At 31.7% G+C, this 16,184-nt stretch overlaps 1 protein-coding gene across 1 annotated transcript in view; it reads left to right on the forward strand.

Moving 5' to 3' along the window:
• The first annotated feature begins 2,036 nt into the window (after window positions 1-2,036).
• The window catches only part of LOC134527626 (ABC transporter G family member 20-like), a 140,416-nt gene continuing 126,268 nt past the window's right edge, over window positions 2,037-16,184 (forward strand). The window contains exon 1 of the mRNA XM_063360472.1: window positions 2,037-2,205. The gene's annotated coding sequence lies outside the window, so the exon portion shown is untranslated. The remainder of the gene's footprint in view (window positions 2,206-16,184) is intronic.

A 16,184-nucleotide genomic window follows, 5' to 3' on the forward strand; every position in this document is an offset into this window, starting at 1 on the left:
AAAGATTTTTGTATTGCGACTTCGAGTTATAATATTTTCATTTTCTGTTTCTCAAGAAACCTTCCCCATTTCTTCCCCTTTGGTCGGATATTGCCCATTAACGAACTCGACCGAGATTTTCTACTAATAGATTTTGTGTATCAGTTTGGAAGTGATGTGTGAAAAATTGCGATAGTAATTGTGTCTACAAAATGTAGGTGTGTGTGTATGTGTGTGTATGTATATATATATATATATATATATATATATATATGTATATATATGTATATATATGTAAGTATATAAACTTTTTATTTGACGATGGTTTTGGCGTCTATGGACTATGGAACGGAAAACTATATAAAAATTTTGTGAAAGTCGCACCATGGTAACGGCTACAAAAGGTATTATTTCTTTGAAATCCACTTAATATAATTTAGGCTAGAAAATCCAACAACTGTTGTTACTGCGTACACGATTATTCCACTGCTAGAACCAAGAATATTTCGCTGTTTCATTGGGTAGGAAATAAGTCTTGAAGCATACTTACATCTCATTCCCGTTGGTAATTGGCCTGCAGTGCCCTTTACTTTCCTAAGACGACCCTGAGCCAGTTATAAACAAAGAGAAGTGGTCACACAATCGCTTGTGGCACGCTAAAGGATATGACCTTGTTATCGACCAAGGAGCACTCTGTGAAAGCATTTTGAGTGTAGCCCTGAGCAGAATGAATCCATGAGATGATCGGGGCTCTACCAAAGAGATGTCTCACAAGTCAGAAGCAAATCAAGAGACCATGTGCAGCCTCATTGTGCAGAGAACTGTGCAGTCTATCCTAGAGGCCTAAGCACAGTAACTTTATTTTCTTTTAGTTGGCACATAAATATTCAAGTAAAATTGAAAATATTTGTTAATTTGTACATTTACGTAAAAACAACAGTATTACTACAAAATGGTTTTAGAAGTAATAATGGGTTCGGATTTTTACCCGGGTATTTATGCTTTGTTTTGTCCCCGTACCTCCAGTACTTAAAGTTATTTGTAAACAGTTCCCTAAATAGCTTTCCAGTATTAACAACGCACATTAATAACTATAATTAAACAAAATAAAGTCCAATTTCTGAATACTCGATTATCTTATCCATTGTTTAGAATAAATTATATTTGGATGAAAATTCAAATTCAAAATTATGCACCAATTTTCGTAACAAATACTCAGTTTTAACTCGCAAAACATGTAATATATGTAAAAATAACCATAGCCATGTGTTGTACAATGTTATAATATTTTTCTCGAAGTATTACAAACTATTACTTAGAAACTGGTGTCTAAAGGATCTTTTGTAAAAGTACAGAACATTTTTCTGTGCACTATACCATATTTTATTGGGTTATTGTTTTATTCTTCAATTTTATAGTGCTTCGAATAGTCTATCTTGGAAATACTACCCACATTTACCTATGTGAAGTATTTTACTGCAAATCATGTAATAAATCCTGTATTTATTTTACGTGAACAGACACCGATGAACGGTCTGAGGTCTTCGTCTAACACGCCTAATTTGTATTTCTTGTCATTACATTTGTTTGTTTTTTTGGTTGGGTCACGATTGTACTTCATCGTATCTTTTACGCTTTATTTTCGAGCTGTTGATGGTAACGCAGGTAGGTAGGTAGGTCACAATCATGAACACTTACGTAACATTTTGCCACTATTGTATAATATTTGGTGACCATCTGTAGAGAAAATGTGAGAAGGAATATAAAATGCAAACGAGGGATACTGTGATAAATTTACAGGAAACCCCCTTAATTACTAGAAGTGACAAGGGAAAAAAAATAACCATAATGGTGTATGAAACCCAGCCTTTAGCAGTTAATTATAATTGCATTTTAATCACTCTTCGGTCCTGATGAAGGATTCGCGCGCCGTTTGGCGGGCCCGAAAAGGGGAAGGGGGGAGAAGTACTTCCCCTCCCCTACTTCCCCGCCCGGACGCCCCTACTTCCCCCTTGGGCCGCCGCAGCGGCGCGAGTAGACGCCGTCAAAGACTCGCAGAACCGACGCGAAACCACACGCGGGGAAAACCTGAACAACCTTCGCTCGCGGCCCGACCTGGGTGTTCGACGTGTGACGACCTTCCATCAAGCCTACACCTCCGCCGCCGTTCAAGCTGTCATGCCAGTCACCTGCCAGTGACAGCACCTCTCCTCCTTAGAAACAAAAGTAAGTTAGCGGTTTTTGTGATTTTATTTAATCATTTGATTTGGTTTTATCTACCATCCAACAGCGGGAGGGCAACAATAGAATGACACGAAACACAATCATGTAAATTATACAAAATACAAAACACACAATTAAATTTAAAAAAAAAAAAAAACACTGTTAAACAAACATGCAGTGACAGTAGGCTACACGGACGAATACATAATGTAAAAAAAAGTTCGTAACATATATTATTAAATTTTTGAAAGCTTTCCCAAATATTAGCTATGATAATAATACAAATAAATATTTAATTTTTTGCGTACAAAACAAAACTAAAATTATTCATGGCAATTTTTATTAAACCGTTCTTAATGTTTAAATTATAAATTTTCCCAACTTGTGACAAGAATACTAATATATTTTATTTTTGATGAACAAAAAATTAAATTATATATCATAATAGTTTCAAAATTTCTTTGTGTTTAATTTTTTTTCCAGTGAAAGGCTCTAGTTAGTGACAGAAAGTATTATAATTTTAACACATATTTTTTTTTAGCTATTATGTATACTTATATTGACCGTCATTTATTATATTTTAATAATGAGTTTTTAAGCCAACATGAGAGCTGCAGGGCTTCAAAAAAACCACGAGATTTGAAATCTGCTCGAGATATCAGAGTTGTGTCGATTTAAGAAAAACATTTTAGATTACGCCGAGTGCTTATGAGTAGTTTGTTCCCGGATTTATTTTGAAACTGCATTTTTAGAAGAGTTAATATGGCTAAAACCGTGTTTTCAGAACAATTTTGGGACATGAACCGCTCGAGTGGGATTCATGAAAGCACCCAATGGTCTTCCACTGTTATCATCATTTATACGCCGCATAAAGTTGCGGTTACCGCTCAAATCGCAGCTTTACGCGTGACGAGAAGACTGCGCGCCAGTTTAGAGGCGACACCGCGCTAGAAGCACCAGCGAACGTCGCACTTACCAGCCCGCCTCAATTAAACAGATACACTCCTGACTAGGCGGGCTTCTTAAGGACTAGTCTGTGGTTGTTTGGTTTCTATAGTCGTGATCTTTTTTTCTTTACAAATACTTTGAATTAATAAAATAGGAATAGTTAGTTATTTGTTACTTTCTTATGAACTCAGTTTAAAGTTTAGTGTACATTTAAATTTTAGTAGGTATGAACGCCCAACACGTAGTCATATAGTACAAAGATTGAATTAACCGTTGTAATGAAGCATTTGTCATAATTAATTTTTCTTAACTTAAGAATTTCGCCTGTAATAACTGAAAGATTAGATTTTTTTTTTAAAGTTCTGAAAAAATTTTGTTTACAGAATATTTAAGAAAAAAATATTTTAGTGATTTTCGAATGATATTTTTAAACTAAAGAATTTTACGACAAAGGCTGTTTGCAAGAACTACATGCAACCTTATTCAAGGCTTTCAGTATATGTTACGATTGAAATAAATAAAAAATTGTTTTCAAGTTCTTCAAACTATTAGCACTTATTGAATTGGTAAAACTTTGTAATGCCATCCTACATAGTTTTTTTTTATGAATTAAACTTAAATCACTGTCAAAAACACAAACACCCGCCTACTAGGAAACTCAGCTGTACGTCAGGATATGGTTTAAAATAGTAAATATTATTCGAATTGATTCAGCTTTATGTTACAGTATTACTTTGCAATAAAAAATCTTAAATAAGAAAATTTCTTTAAGAGAAAACGAACGAATAATTCATTAATGCTTTGATTTTCCATGTTTATAACACTGAAGCAATGCAAATACGCTGAGAAACATATAGTTTTCTTCGTATTTTTTCTGTTTTCCACTCCTGACAATGCTATTTCATTGCAGTGTACTGTGCGGTTTCTATTTGAAAGCGATTGTTTGAAGGATGTCTGGAATTCGTACAGCAATGTACAACGGGTACCATCACATTCTGAAGCGCCCTGGGTCACTAGGTAGGCAGCGCCGTTGAAGCCCTTGTCTACACTCTGTTCAGAATAAGTGTGACATGTTTAACAAGTGCTCCAAGGGAAACATTTAAACTAAATACATCTGAAAATTATTACATTATTAACAAACAATTATTTGTTAGTCTGGTGTGCTACATGAACGTATGCTTATTTTGTTTATTCCGTCACACATAGTCGACTGAATTATGAATGTTGTCTGAAACACCTGCTAAAGGTCTCGTCTTATCTTGGCTATAGTGTAGTATATTACTCTACTGTTCATCGCTTTAGAGGAAGTATCTTAAATAATGTATTTTGCTTAGATTATTTCTTGTTTTTGGACATGATTTTAATTTAATTTATGATATAATCATATTTGATATGTTCAGTGAATGATTCTTGAAATGGGGAAGCTTGATTTAAAAGATTTTCATGGAAATGCGCCATTTCTGGTTTTAAATGTATGTCATAGATAAACCACATTTACATACCGTTAAAACCAGCAATGGTGTATGCCCATGAAAATGTTTTGAATCACCATATTTTATGTTTTTTTAAGAATTTGTGTTTGTTATTACGTTAAAGGCAACTTTTGATGTCGATCCTAGATTGTACTGCGGTATGCAGTTTTGTATTAACCGTTTTTATGTAGCCTTTGCTCTTCAGATACTTTTTTAGAACAGCATTCATAGCTCAATAAACAGTTAGGCTTATTATACAAAAAAAATTACGATTTAATAAATTATATATTAAAAATAAAGTATTTGAAGATGAAGACACCAAATGAATGAAATTGCGAAATAATAATACTAACAATGGTGAGAGAACTTGTAATAATGCAGTGTATTTCTCGATGAACAGACCAAGGTAAATATTCTTCCATATAATCATTGAGAAAATAAACTAAACATTAAAAGTTTTAGTAACCACGAAATTGTTTTTAGCGGTTAAGTGGTTTGCTGCGTGTCATTTCCTTTTCCTGCTAGACGTTTACGTGGAGTTTTGAAGGCCACGATTGTCTTTGAAATGCGATGGAGTCAAAGTAGCCGAAGAATTTAAACACGTTTATAATTAGCTAATTAAGTAATGCATTTATCAGGGATTAAACACTTTCGGGTCGTTGAGGTCCGTGGGAGGTGATTAAATGAGAATATATCACTGGTGGCGTAAACTTGTGGTGGAAGCTGGGGCACAAAGAAAATCCCATCAGTCCATGGTGATGTCCGCAATGTTTTCCAATTTTTAAATTTTCTGGGTTGGACACGGCTGGAAACAGAACTCGCATCGTCTTGGTTGGAGCCACTCATATGACCTCTTTTAGGCACGTTATGAAAAAATTATGGTAGTGAATTTTTACAATGTGCGCGCAATATGTAACAAAAATGGTAGGATAAAAAACTACACACAAATAAAAATTATATATGTGCTTTAAAATCATATAATGTTTGTGATTTGTACTGAATACTGATCCATATAATTTAAAATATATATATATATATATTTATTGGTAATGTTAGTGGAAGAAATGGTTTTCATAAACGTTTTCAAGTGTTATTATATGCGGCTTTTAGTTCTTGTATGTATAATTTATTTGCATTATAAATTATAAATTAATAGATTATTATTTAATAAACAATAAAATTAATAAACTACCATAAACATGTATCACATTATTGATTTTCATTACTAATTTTAATTTATCTCGATGATTTTACCCAAAGAAAATAATTAATTTTATTTACATATTTATATTAGTTACTAATACTGAGTATTTATTTTAATTTTTTAATTTAATTGAATTTATACTTTACCAACCTATTAATATCACTCCAATAATTTTATTATTTTCTTTCTATTAATTATTTGCATGCAAAATTAATGTTAGTTTAAGAAGTTATTTAATTTAAATAAATTTATACTTTACCAACAATATTTATAATTTTACTCCATACCTTTCATTATTATATTTCTATCGATTATTTTAATCCCAAATTGTTTGTTTTTACTCTGGGTAAGTATAACTTCTGACGTGTATACATAATTACATGCACTTTTTTTTTAAACAAATTTTAGACTCGCTGGTAATTTTTTATCTTCGGTGAGCCAACCATCCACCCTTTAAGGACGATGTCCCGTTCCAGGTAATTATTTTAATTTTACGTTTTTGCATAAATATCTAGCAAAGTTTAATTGTTGAAATTTTTGTGCAGTATGGATAAAGAGAATCAAATGAAATAAATAACTGAACATTTTTAGGTTTAAAGGAAACCCTGGTAGCTACTGCGTAGTATGGTTAGAAATTATTTCAGAGGAATTTATTTTATTTTATTTAACATTTAAAATCGAAATATTTCTTTCGTTCCTAAAAGGCCGGGTAAAATTAATAACTTTTTGAAACAAATAAAATCATACCACATAGCAGCCAGTAAAATGATTTTTAATTTTATATTTCAATTCATTTCTCTTAGCCATACTGCATGAAAATGTTAAAAATACCAATTTTCCAGGTAATTATGCAAAAAGTATGCGATATACATAAATTTCAATTTTGTGAAAATTCAACCTCTCAAAGAGTTGACAAGTGTAACCGTGTGGAACGTATATATAAAATTATGACCCGGAAAGGCACATAAACCGTTAATGAGTTTTTATTGACAGGCGCCAGCGGATTCTTCCTTGTGATTGGCTGCCATCAGAAAGAGAAGCCATTGCCTTTTTGGTCCATACCTCTCTGGACTCGTTTGCTTCCTCACTTAGCTAATTTCTGTGATTCTTGAGCTGACAGTGGGCGTGTGCCTGAAAAAAAAAAAACTCAAGCAATCACGAAACACGGATGATAATGCACTGTTTAAGCACACAGCTGGACTCGAAATTTTGCCGTCAGAATTACGTACCTCTTAACCATTATTGTGGGTACCTTTATTTTTTCGCGGGAAAATTTAGTGACCAGCTGTGTGTTAAAACAATGTAGCGTCCCCTGTTTTTCGTGATTGGTCGAGTTTCAGGTACACGCCCACTATCAGGACGAATCACAGCAGTTTCGTGCGGATGCAAACACGTCCTGAATGGCCCGGCCAAATAAGGCATTGGCTTCTCTTGCAGATAACCGTCAGTCAAAAAGAAGAAACCACTGATGCGGACATACCCTACTGCTGTCTAATGAGTGTTCAGATTTTTTCGCAAAAATTACTTGCCCGTAAAAATAGTGGTATACTTTGGCAAACGCAGTATAAAAATCTATGCTTAGAGACTGGGATAATTCGCGGATTCGAAGAGTGATAGGTTAAAATCTTAATACTTATTACCTGTGTACTCTTTCTGCTTTTGGCTCACACTCCATCTGGTGAATCCTAGACCAATGGGAATGATACACACTGTAAAAGAAGTATCGAATAGCAGGCACCCCAGTTGAGACGTCTCAAAATTCAGCAGCCAATGAGCATGAGACATTTTCCTGAGTTCTCAGAGGAATCCGGAGTCTATCCTGGACGTCACTGAACCCGCAAATTTTTTCTGTCTCTACCTATAGTATGTGTAAAAATATAACCTTCTAAAATCGAACCCACGGCCCGGGCCATATGAACGTGAGGCCTTAGAGATCACGGCCCCCTAGAATCCTTAAAAAATACTAGCAATGATTTTAGGTGATCATACATTGCATTATTTGTTTCTCACTGGATTTGTAGAGTGCACGTTCCATTGAAAATCTTGCAGCCACATTTTTCAAAAATATTTCAAGGCAGAATTATTTTTATCTTAGTGATTTTTTTATAATAAGAAATTTAAAACTGCTTTTATTTAAATAACTAAAGAAAGAATATTATTTTTCAAATTCTATAGCTGCGTATAAAATATTTTTAATAGTTTAGGTTGCAATCAAATTTAAAGTTTAAACTATACAGAATTCATTGTTAAATCTATAATGTTTCTTGACGCTAGTGGAATACCCTGAATAAATTTTCTATTATATGCTTCGCAAATTTTACATATTATTTGAGTTTGAGATAGGGATATTTTTTTTACTTTTATTGGTATATATATAAAAAAGCATATACAAATTCAAGGAATACATTTTCTGTCACGAGAACGTGGAAATTTCTTACCATAAACGTTAACCTTGAACATGATGTAGAAACTACGCGGTTGAACAGAAATTTTCCAAGGCATCGTATATACAAGTTACATAAAACATTTGGCAGTATTGCAGGCGTAAATATAGAGCACGGGACGACTTAAAAAAATTTACCACCATTAACCGTCAATACGGTAATTCAAATATCATTTTTTCTTCCAAGTACCTACACAATTTTAATGTGACTATGCACAGCTCTACAAGGTCGTAATCACTGGAACGTTTATACGTCAGTTGTGGTTCAGTCAGCGTAGCTATAATGACTTTTAATCCACGCAGTGTTGAAACACTTAATTATATTTGTGGTATTTGATATTTTCCGATGAATTTTATAAAATCAAAAATAAGATGTCATTGATAGTTTAATGCTGGTTTTATAAATCAAATTAATTTTTATTTAAAAGTTTAAAGAAAATTAAGATAAGTTTATATTTTAGTAATGGTATGAAATGAGTGCATGAAATCTTGTAGTACACAATATTTATTTAACAGGAATTATGCAACTTTCTTCCTTTTTTAAATTATATTAATCGTAAATAAATAAAAGTCTTGTTTTCCGAAAACCCTAAAAAAACACAGATTTCTGTGACTATAAAAATTAACAAAGTTTTTATTTGGTAATCCATGTATAATATATTTGTAAATATATATATATATATATATATATATATATATATATATATATTTACGGCAAGTGATACAAGCAATTCTAGCTCATACTAGCGTTTAAATGTAAATCTGGTTTAAATTTTGAAAAAACCATAAAGTTAACACTTTTTTACTATATACATTTAGAAACACTTAACTATGGTTAAATAATAAAATCATAACAAAACACGAATTCAGGAAAACAAAATATTTTAAGGTACAAATTTGTAAAGGGTAAATTTTGCAAACCAACTGTGGTGAGCTATATACACTCATTAGATGGATATTCTGTTAAAAAATTTCATCGTAAATTCAAGAGGAATACTTTTTTTTTTTTCAAATTATACTTTATAAAAGGTTTCAAGATTTTACAAGAAAAATTCTTTGGATCTTAGTGGCCAAATAACGGTATTGTACTGCTATAAGCTAGAGGTTGTACATTTTCTAAAAAAATTCCGTGGAGATTATAAAATTTGTGTTTAAACTCCGTGATAAATACTATTTATAAACCAGAAGAAAAAAATTTAGATAGCGAAATGTAGATATTTGGCGTACTGGTTAAAGGATTGTTCCACCGATTTCAGCAATTTGTGTTTATGTTTGCTGTGACCCAAAAAAAAATGCTGGTAAAATCTGCTACGGGCTGCAAGGTAACTCTCAACGTTTGGTTCCATGGGAAAGAGTATTTGTCCTTTAAAATTCTGGTATTTTCCGGAGAAACTTCGTAATGAACTAGCTGTCCCTGTGACTCTATTCGCTTTAAAGAATAATTCGTACCGATTATTACATGGAAAAGTTTAATTTATTGATTATTATTATGTACATCTAAGTTAACTTTACAGTGAAGCTTCCCTGTAAACTACATTTTTGGTTCTACTTTTAGGAGCAACCTTAAACTATTTATTGGAATAAATTACTCGAAAAATTTGCTACGTAGCCTTTACCTCATAATTCTACGACTTACTTCCAACTTAGACATAATTAAAAATTAACTGATATTAAAAGAACTTAAATGTTTAAAAAGTCTTAAGCTATTGTATAGAATTTATTTATAAAACTTACCATTTAATCGTTATTAGTTTTTAAGCTAACGAAAGGGATTTTTTTACTTTACAATTATGAAAATAGAAGAATACTTTCTATTGGATTTTGGTATATATCTGCCGTAATATATTTGGAACCGTTTTAAATATCGTAATATCATTATTGGTTTTCTAGTTAAATTATTTCGTACAGAGATATATATTAAACTTTTCAAATTATATTTAGTTAAGGTATTTAATAGGATACGAAATCAGAGACGATTTGATTTTGTTAATTTCTGTAGATATCTTAAATTCTAAATCATAAAGACTATCAGTCCAGACAGAGTCTCAGAGCTCCTAGGAGCGAACGATGCATTTCCAAACAGCTCAAAAAGCCAAACTTTTGCAAGCGTGGCGTTAAAATAGCTACTGGAATATTTCAAGGAAAGCTTTCCATTAGTTCGCACTTTCATCAAGAAAACAAAATTCGAATGGACAGCACAAGTTAAGTAAAAATTAACAGGAGCGAACAAAAATGCCACAGACTATGATTTCAGCATTTAACCTGCACTCCAATATTGTATTGTTAATATTTCTAAATATATAATAGAAGTTATTTATTAAAACATTGAATGGAAAATTAATAGTGATGGCCGGTCGAACCCTCGAACACCACCAAATCTCTTAGTAATTGAAATATTTGAGATTAGAGGTTAAAATTTCAAAGAAAATTATTGCATGAAATGTAGTAAATTCAAGAATTCAGCACTGACAACTATAAAGTTATTAGGTATATTTTTATTTGACTCCTATCTATCCTATTACCGTTCCCAAATTATTTTTTCTTTAGTATAAAATCATTAAAATAACCACGATTTGTATTTATTGGGTAAAATTAGTTTTTGAAATGAACACTTAAAGCATTGAAAGTTTAACATCATTGTATATATATATTTTTATTTATAGTACTGTTCATTTATTGTGTCAATTCATTTGAGTCATAAATTCCCGATAAAAGTGTAGCGCCCCGTTTAATATATGTTATTTCATCAATATGCTTGTATTATTGTGTGTTATTTATTCGATGGGTATATGACTGGTAAGCTCTCTGCTGTATTATATTTGCGTTTAATTGTCATGTTGGTCCTTAGACATTTGTGCCGTCCTTGACTCATGTTACGCAGCCTGAAGCGCGAATTGAAAACGTGAAGTTAAGAGTGGCTGGGACGAAAGCAGCGACCTCACAAGAGCCGCGGGACGAAGCGGCCAGGTGGGTGGGTGTCTGCGGGGCGTGTTCACTGGCCAGTGTGGGGGGGTCGAGGCGAGGTCAGGTCTGTCCGCGCGTGGCGGCAGTTCTTGCCAGGTGTTGGCGGCCCTGTTCGCGGCCCGCTTTTTATACCTTTTACATTAACATTGTGCGAAAAACTGTTATTCTTTTAATAATATTACGTGCATTTTATATCGTGCGTAATTTTTAATTGTTGTTTTAATATTTTACATTAATTAAAATAAGATTCATATGATTTAATAAACCCCAATCACTTCGTTTCTTTTTAATAATTCCACAATGTGAATATTACTGTCCTATCAAAATCCAATGAAGAGTATATGGGAAAAATTAAATTGTTTGTATATTTATTTTATTTTACTTGCATCAATATAGCTGCTTATATATAATATTATTTTGTGTTTTATGTGTATGTAATGAAGTTTTTTTATTAACAAATTATTTATCTTTCGTTTTATTAATGGTAGATAAAAAATTTTATTTCTAAGTTTTAACCTTAATAACAATTAATAATTTTACCATTTAAATAGATATGAGTAGAACATTTTTAATGTATTTCAACCAAGGGAAGGCCTATTGCTAAGATGGACGAGGTTTTGTTTTTTATCTATGCATATATGTATGTATATATTTATAAATGTTTGAGTGCACGCGTTTGGTCTTAGGTACTTTATTTGTCCTTTTTAAACATACATAATTAGTATTTCGCCCCGAACTGTGACCTTGCGATGTTCCCTTATTAATGAGGGGAATTACTTATTATCAGAAAAAACAAAGGAATCTTTAAGAACAAAATACCATCTATAAAATAAACCATATTTTCATATAAAAAATTAAATAATTCAAAAAAATCTATAAAAGTAGACAGATAAAATGATATTAGTCCTTACAATGTTACATAGAGATAAAAATAAACTATTAAACAAACGAAGAAAATAGTTTGAATTAAAATAATGCCTACCTAATAAAATATATTATCAATTTTATCGTCAACCTAAAATTAAATAATACGAAATGTCGATGATTTTGCAAATTATTTTAAAGTTAATGTAACGAATTCATTATTACAGAAGAAGTATATATTTTTGAGTTACATTAAATTGCTTAGTCTTGTAAAAAACTTTTATTTATAGCAATATAAGCTAGAAGTTAACTACGTTATAGAACAATGGTTACACTATTTTCCAGAAGATGCACATCTTATTTTGCCATAAATATATCAATTTTCCAGTGGCTCATAGCAAAAGAAAATTTTTGCTTGTTGTTTAAAACCATTAATTACGGGGAAAAATTTTTTAGTTTAATTTATAAGGCTTCCGAAGTCTCGGAGTTAAATGTAATGTTACAGTTTCTAATGTCTGAAAAATTACAACGCGTATTCTTGACATATTGTATCGAATTTTACCTTCCATATATGATTCCGCTTATTTAGTCTTCATGCTTAAATTATTTTTTGAATCTCTTAAAATTTGAAATTGTTGGTTGTGTTGTGTATGTTGACTGTAGAAAGATCACGCGCCATTATCACTAGAAAAAAAACATTGATATATTTGCGTTACATATTTCAATAAAAGTCCTTACAATTTTATGGGACGTTTTCTTCATTATAGGTACTGTCACTTACATGCCATTTTCTGCGTGGTTTTATTAACATTCGCGAGAACTCAGGGCCACTGTTATCTACACTTATACTTTAAAGAAACCTAGTTATTTATTTTAAAAAAAGAAGTAAACTCAAAAACTAATGGATCTATTTCTAAAGTGATTTCATGCTGCCATACATTTATATTTTTCCAGATAAACTTATGTTTTATGTAGGCCTATTATTTAAAAAAAATCTGACGTTTATGTAAAAACAAGCAAAATTTCTAACTGAAACCGAAGAAAAACGACCAAACTGACTGTATCGAAGATTACAAGTTTTGGTGGCGTAACAAATATCCTCGTGGGTGCAATACTGTTCTGTATCCAGACTGTCCAGTGACATCAGGCCAATAGGGCATCCCGAGGAACAGAGGAATATACTTTGAATATGCAAGACCTACTGGATTAACATGGGTCAAGCATTTGACATAGATTTCGACATTATATTTCTTTATGGTTAGTCATAAAAGTGATAAAATAAAACGTTGTCAGTTACAGTCTTTATCAACCAGTGTGAATGTTTCTACCACAGCCATGGTCGAGTAAAAATTTTTAAGAGAATTTGTCCATGATGAACACAAAACATTCTCAAACAAAAAAAAATTATTCGTGTACTTATTAGTTGGCGTAATTAAAACCTAACTTTAATTTAGCATGCAAATAATTAATAGAAATAAAATAATGATAGGATTGGAGTGTTTTTTTAGTACGGTTGGTAAATTATAAACTCAAATTTAAAAATATTGAGAAACTCCGTATTCAATATTAATAAAACATATGTATAGAATTAATTATTTAATTTAGTAAAATAATCGGGATATTTTTAATTAATAATAAATATCAATAAATTTGCTGAATTTTGATGGTAATTTATTAATTTTAATTATTTATTGAATAAAAAGGCAATAATTTATAATGCATATAAATTATACATACGGGAACATAACCTCACACTACTAAACCTTCCACAGACACACCCTGCCAACGACAATGGAAGCTTGCAAGCAACCTGACATCGTTATACATACGGGAACATAACCTCAAGTAAATAAATACACTTGAAAAATTTATAAACACCATTTATATATGTAATATTTACAATAAATAAATGTTTTAATTATATGGACCAGTATTCAATATCAATCACTAAAGTATGTGATTTAAAAGAACATATATAAGTTTTATTTGTATGTAGAATATTTTCATATCATCAATTTTGTTGCATTATAAAAATTCTCATCATTTTTTTTATAATGCTCCTAAAGCAATATGAATTCAAAAATGTTTTAAAATACTTTAACTTCGTCAATATTACTTATGAAGTTCAAAAGCCTTAGATTAAATGTTCCCATGGCCGTCGTGATAGGAAAAAAGGAGGGGTTGAATTTATTTTTAATTTTTTCAATGCTTGGGTTCACCCCGACAAGAAATGACGTACATTGCTGATATTTTGTTAACATAATTAAAAGGAAACCTTGAAAGTTATGCGGAACGCTCAGATCAAGTTTATAGCTATGACCACAGAAACATTTACAGTACCTTATTAGATTTTTTTTTTTTTTCATTATGGGATTGGAAAAGTTGTACATTAAATAACAGAGAGAATACCTAGTATTTTATTTGTAAATGGGACAGGGTAATCCATGTAAAAATTACAAACGTTTGTAAATTTGTACATTCACATGAAAACAACTGTATCAATACAAAATAGTGTTCGTAGTAATGGTGGGTTCAAATTTTTACCCGGGCATTCATTATTTGTGTTGTTACAGTACCTCAGTTATTTAAAGTTATTTGTGAACCTTTCCTGAACAGCTTTCCGAGTATTAACTGCGCACATTAATAAGCACAGCAAAACAAAATAATTATAATTACTAAGTAGTCCGTGGTTGTTTTTAAATATTTTTGAATGAAACAGCAATTAAAATATTAAATTATTTACATGGTTTTTTTTTTGTAATAAATACATAGTACTATCTCAAAAAAAATTGTATTTCATGTATGCAAAAATAAAAAATAAAATCTTTTTTTTTCCCCTGTGCGCGCGACCAAATGGTTTGTCCCGGGCCCTTGGCCTCCCCTGGACGGGCCGGGGTGGTCTCCGGCGGGCTGTCGCTCGCCCGGAGCGCGAACAGCCGTGCCCACTGACGCAGCGCTGGCCGGGAGATACCGCACACGTCTGGACCAGGAGCTGGTCAGCCACACAGGTGTCCCTGACCCACTTCAAACCGAGTTCAAAGCGAAAGAAACGGGCAAGGGAAAAAAATAACCGGTTTGCCGAGGCAGTTAGCACATCGATACGATGACTCGCATTCTCACAGCCTGGGGCTCCGAATAACTGGAATTTTATAGTCTCGCGAGGGTATTAAGATCTGCTACTTGGGATTTATATATGTTTTATTCTTTATTATTTTACTTACGAAAAAAAATTCCAAAAATTCTTAACTTACAGGCCGTCTACAGATAGAATCTAAATTTTTCACACTAACTTCGGTTGCAGGTTGAAAATTCGTGGTGTTAATTGTTCCCAAGGCTGGTCGTGCGCCTTCGAAGTTGCAGCTGTACAACTGGTTCATTTCAAATAATGAAGAAAGTACAGGATGTCCATAAAATAATGTCCAAGTTTCAATGTTATATTACAACAGTTTAATTTAGACTATTTATAATATCTCATGCCTCAAATATAAGGTAAACTGACCTATTTTTTTTCGGGGTTTCGATTAAGTTATAACTTTAGTAATACCTACAAAATAATTCCAGGTTTTAATAGTCCGGCAGCTAACTCATCAATAAAGCTTCAGATCTTAGTCAAAGAAATCTTGGGTTTAACGAAAGAACTTGAATTATTATTAATGTCAGTTTTCGTGAAATATGCCCATTACTGAACCAAAATGACCAGCAATGAACAACGAAATGTCTGTTGTTCGTTAATATCTTTGATTTAAGTCAGTACTTTATATAACATTTAAGCTAAACAATTAATTCCCTAAGTTTCTGAATGTAATTGTAATTTCTAACATTCAGAAACTTATTACGATAACACTTCCTTGATAATGACCATTATAAACTTCTTGTTCAAAACGAAAATCCTTTATAGAAAAAAATCCTTTGCTCTTTTTGAACACCAAAAATTCATCTTCGTCATTCTTATACAACATTATTTTTTTCATACATCCACTCAATTACTCACTATATAGTTCAATTTATTATTAAAAAATTTTGTTCAAAAGTATAGAGTACAATATCTACCATGGGTTATAGACGTGAATAACGTTGTATATATGTA

The sequence above is a fragment of the Bacillus rossius genome, chromosome 1, assembly GCF_032445375.1.
Source record: "Bacillus rossius redtenbacheri isolate Brsri chromosome 1, Brsri_v3, whole genome shotgun sequence".
Lineage (NCBI taxonomy): Eukaryota > Metazoa > Arthropoda > Insecta > Phasmatodea > Bacillidae > Bacillus > Bacillus rossius.